This window comes from Triticum dicoccoides, chromosome 4A (assembly GCF_002162155.2).
Source record: "Triticum dicoccoides isolate Atlit2015 ecotype Zavitan chromosome 4A, WEW_v2.0, whole genome shotgun sequence".
In the NCBI taxonomy this organism is placed as follows: Eukaryota; Viridiplantae; Streptophyta; class Magnoliopsida; order Poales; family Poaceae; genus Triticum; species Triticum dicoccoides.
Genome location: NC_041386.1, coordinates 305,617,690 through 305,623,228, shown reverse-complemented (window position 1 = coordinate 305,623,228; position 5,539 = coordinate 305,617,690).

Genomic DNA, 5,539 nt, shown 5'->3' with positions numbered 1-5,539 from the left:
TGTAGGGTGGAACCCTATACGGCCGATATTTCATGAAAGGAGCGGATCCCGCAATGAACACGAGGAACACGAGGGGAAACACGAGGGGACACACAAGGGGAAACACGAGAGAATCAGTCGAACCAACAGGAATGATCACACATATGCTAGATCCTCGAACACAAAAGAGATCACATGATCCAAAGTCAACACGGGACGATACATAAGGTAATCGGTCTTCTCCAAAGGAGGTCTTGATGGGGCCACCCAAGAGGGGGTCTTGGATCCAAGAGGATCTTCTCCGTAGAGGGGCCGCGGTCTCTCTCAAGGAGTAGATCCATATGGATGAGCGAGGCTCTATCTCACAAATGAGCTACCACAATGCTAACCCTAGAAAAGAGGAGGTGGGGGGCTATATATAGTCTTAGAGGTCGAAGGGGTACATGGGCTTCGGCCCACCACGAAATCAGCACACAGGTGTCGGACGTGTGGTAGCTACCGATCTTCCGGAGGCTCGCGAGGGTCCGGATGTCCGGTGCTTGTCGGGCGTCCATAGATTCAGCTTGGGTGTGCTTCGATCGAACGTCCGGTCGGGGTCAGACGTCCGGGGCATCGGTCATCTGGAGGTCTTCGGAAGTCCGGCGTTTGTGCTCGGCTGTGGTAGCGCGGGTCATCCGGTGCCTGTAGTTCGACGGACGTCCGGGGTTCACCGATCGTCCGGTGCCTGGGAGTTTCGAGGAGTCCTTCTTCTTATCCATTGAGCTTGGTGTCCTCACCGTCTTGTCCGTTGGGTATAGGTGATCCGAGGCTTTCCTCCAAGTACCTGATCAGACATAGGGTTTTTGCTTGAGTTAGTAGCCATGTCTCATGCATAGAAAGTGGTAGTTCGGAGAGGAGCGATTTCACCTTTTCTTTGATAGCCTTGGCTCCTGCTCTTGTCATTGGTCCAAGTGGTGTCGTGGGAGACGTAGGTAGGTCCATGGGGATGACCTTGGGATGCTTCGCATGAATCTCCTGCCAAGAAGTCACCGCCTACGAGATGTTCACCAAGACTTGCACCTGTTCCCTCTAACAAACCTTCGGGTTCTGTTGCCCCAGCTGCCAAGAGGAAGCTGGTCACTGGTGAAAACGCTGCTGTTTCCGCCAACAAAGTGAAGAAAATTATTCCTACTTCCACAGAGAAATTTGATTTTGATATGATATTCGACATCATTGAAGGTGCTTCCTATGATGCCAATCCAACTGAGTTGGGTGATTTTGGTCTGCAAGAAGATGTTACCAATATGGTAGCAAAGCACTTCACTGATTTGAAGGAAATCACAAAAGAACTCAATCAAGCTGTCATAGATAAGAAGCTTATGGAGAAAATGAGAAGGGAAGTGATGCGGAGGATCCGACGATCATCCCCATGTACACTATGACTACTCCACAAGCCCCAAGTGGACATACGACGAGACCTCAAGCATACACCACTGGACACAAGATGTACCCTCTCCTAAATGCTTCCCCTACTACCTCATGCAAAGACACTACATGTGCTTAGGAACCGAGGAGACAACCATGGAGATGCTCGAAGCATAGGACAAGTCCACACGGAAGTGGATCAAGAAGTGCCTCAAGTGGAGTCACCGCGGAGCTACAGCGGCCGGACATCCGGCAGGAGCCCAGACATCCGGCGCCACCAACAAGAAGAACACCATAGAGAGACGGACGCCAGGCGACTTTACAGCGGCCGGACATCCGGCCGACCCCCGGACATCCGGCGCCCTGCGACGGGCCGGACATCTGACACCTGCCCGGAAATCCGGCGCAGGCTATCCAGAGAGCACAGAGACCAACCCCGCGAGCCCGGACATCCGGCCCGCAAGCCCGGACATCCGGCTCCTCACGGAGGTCCGGACATCCGGCCCCGCCTGTGTGCGCACAGGGAAGGGCCGAGGCCCATGTACCCCTTCGCCCACCTATACAATATATACTCCTGCTCCTCCCTTGTAACGCCCCGAGACCGATGCGCCATGTGTCTTCCAATTATTCGCTGTTGTTGCATTGTCATTTGCTTGCGTGTCGCATCTTGCCACGTCATCATCCGCATTGCATCATCATGTTTTCAAAACTTGCATCCGTCCGGGTTCCCCCGGTTCTGTACGTTGTCCGTTCTGAGTCCAGACACACTTGCACGCGCCCGCGGCACCTCCGAAATTTCATTTTATAAGTGGCCGGAAAATGTTCTCGGAATGGGATGAAAGTTGGCGTGTGGTCTTATTATAGTGTAGATAGACCGCCTGTCAAGTTTCATCGCATTCGGAGTTCGTTTGACGCCCCAACGTTTAACTATAGCGACAATATAGTCGGTCAAACGTCGGACGTTTTCGGTCTCCGGAAACAGTTGCCAGGCTGCACTCCTCTCCTCTCATCTCAGCCCACTACCACTCACCGCCAGGCCCTACCTAACCTCTCTCATCAGCCCGCGACCCTCCTCGCGCGCGCGCCCGAAAGCTGTCCCGGACCCAACCCGGGCAGTCGTCACCGTTGGATCCGGATCATCCCCTAACGTCCACAAAACATCTCCGTTTTGTTAATTGGGCTCCCTACCTATTTTTCTCGGACCGAGCATATTTTTGCGAGTCCAAGAAAATTACCCGCATGTTCAAATTCGTTCCCTAAGTCCCTCTCCTTTTTCTTCTCTCTATTTTTTTCTTTCTTGTCTCCCTCTTTCTTCTAAGAAGTGTAAGAGTGAGAAAGCACCAGGCCCAGCAGGGGTCGGCAGCCTAGCCAGGCCGACCGGCCTCCAAGGCCTAGACTTTTCCCTCCTAAGGCCCAAGGCCATCCATCCCCAGGCCTAACCCTAGCCTTCCCCGCTCGACCCTGTGCCCTCTCCCTCGTTTCCCTCCCTCGCACCGCCAGGAGAGATAGGCCACAGCGCTCGACCGCAGCCTCGATCCCATCCTCGTCCTCCCTTCGATCTCCCTCTTCTTCTCGTGCCCACATCCCTGCCTTCTCCCTCCTCGTCGCACCTTGCCGCCGGCCGGCCACCAGCGAGGTTTCCGTGCTGCTGCCGTTGTCACGACCTGCATCGTTCCCTGCCGCGCCCCTTCATCGAGCTTCCCTGAAGCCGCACGTCGCTGGATCCCGTCCGCTGTGAACAGGAGCGCCGCCGCCCTTTTCCCGCCTTGCCGTCTCGTCCAGCGACCTCACCTTCCCCTCGTCGGCATCCTGCTGCTTCACCTCGCCCACATCGCTCTTCAGCTCGTAGCCGCCGGCGACCACCTCGTCTCGTCGCCAACTTGCACCAGCGCCGTGACTTGCTCCTCTGCTCTCGAGTCCCTGCTTCGCCGATGCGCCTCCCCTGGCCTCGCCGCCTCGCTGTAGTGTTCTTCCTCGAGCCACCCCTTCAGGGTTCCTCTTTGTTGTCGACCGCCAAGTACCACCGACCCGAGTCTTTTGCCTTGCTTCGTTTTGGATTGAAGACCGAGATGAGACCGCCAAGATGCATCCTGGTGCCGCCGAAGACACATGCACGACTACATGACGACCCGCCAAGACCGACTACAATGCCCGAACGAGCACTGTTTTCGTGGATGGCGCCAAGTTCCACTACCGTCGACCCTCAAGACCAACAAGTACCACAGTGATGCGTCATGTTCATCTACCACCGTCTTCGGAACCGCTAAGAACGTCAAGTACTTATGACCGAAGAACGCCAAGTACCTCTCCGAAAAACGAACATGTACCACTATATCCGGACACCTCGAACCCGTCAAGCACCTTCTCCAAGGATTTTGCCAAGTACCATGACAAGAATGACCCTTGAACGCGTCAAGTACCACTACCGTCAAGTACCTCTTCACAAGACCAAGTTCCTCTACGATACATGTACGACTACACGACGAATCGCCAAGACCCAAGTACCACGACGACCTTCGACTTGTACCCCTACATCGCACCGAAACGCCGAGTTCCTCGCCTAGACCCCGAACATTACGGAACCTTGTGCGACTATGGATGTGAACGACCACCGTCGAACCCAAGTTACTCGGATTCGTCAAGTCCCTCTATGAAAACGTTGTACGACTACTTCCGTGGCCGAAGGCCCATGTACAACTACTGTCGCCGTGGACGACTACTTCCTCTACTTCCTCTACGAACCCAAACCGCTCCGAGAATGCACCTGGAAGGTATAACCGCCGAGACGATGACCCATGGACGAAAGCATGTGTTGTATGAGATGCATGTTTAGTTGTTGTTTTCGCCCGTGAACGTTAGTGGTTCCTCCTCATTGCCATGTCGTCGTTGACTCGTGGGAACCCGGTAACCGGGATCACCCCACCATCTTTTGCACGCTCCCGTCACACTTTCTTATGCACCGACGTTCTCAATGAGTTGTCAGAATCGGAACGTTGATGTGGCACCGTTTTGTTATCGTCGCCGTGGCACCCCTTTCTTTCTACTATGGTGACAAATGCTTCCTAATGCTCTTGTCAACTTTTAATAAAAATTGCATAACTTGAACATGTCATCTGCATCATGTTAACAACTTTAAGATGGTTAAAATTTGTTGTTTTAAAAATTGCTAATGCATATGGGGACTTACCGGATTTGTTATTTGTTATATCCGGCCCCATTTAAATTGTTTAGATGATATAGTTTTGTTATGCTTCACCTCTTGCCATGTTAACCAACATTTAATATTGTGGAGTACCTAACCGAGATTGAACTAAATAAGTGATGTGGTGTTCTGTCAATATGCAACTCGTTGCATATTGAGGTCCACTTAACTTGTAGTTTTGATTGTTCCCTTTGCCATGCCATGCATATTTAAACCGGACATGCATCATAATTTTTTTGCGCATCATGCCATGTTATGTGATGGTTGTTTACCATGATTGTTTGCTTCTTTCCGGTGTTGCTTCTTCGGGTTGGTTCCGATAACGTTGCATTTGTGAGGACCTATTCGACTACGTCCGTTTGTCTTCTTCGTGGACTCGTTCTTCTTCTTTGCGGGATTTCAGGCAAGATAACCATACCCTCGAAATCACTTCTATCTTTGCTTGCTAGTTTCTCGCTCTTTTGCTATGCCTATGCTGCGCTACCTACCACTTGCTTATCATGCCACCCATATTGTTAAACCAAGCCTCTAACCCACCTTGTCCTAGCAAACCATTGTTTGGCTATGTTACCGCTTTGCTCAGCCCCTCTTATAGCATTGTTAGTTGCAGGTGAAGATTGAAGTTGTTCCATGTTGGAATATGGATATTTTGTTGGGATATCACAATATCGCTTATTTAATTAATGCACCTATACACTTGGTAAAGGGTGGAAGGCTTGGCCTTATGCCTGGTGTTTTGTTCCACCCTTGCCGCCCTAGTTTTTGTCATATCGGTGTTATGTTCCCGGACTTTGCGTTCCTTACGCGGTTGGGTTATAATGGGAACCCCTTGACAGTTCGCCTTGAATAAAACTCCTCCAGCATGGCCCAACATTGGTTTTACCATTCGCCACCTAGCCATTTCTTTCCCTTGGGTTCTGCAGACTCAAGGGTCATCTTTATTTTAAACCCCCG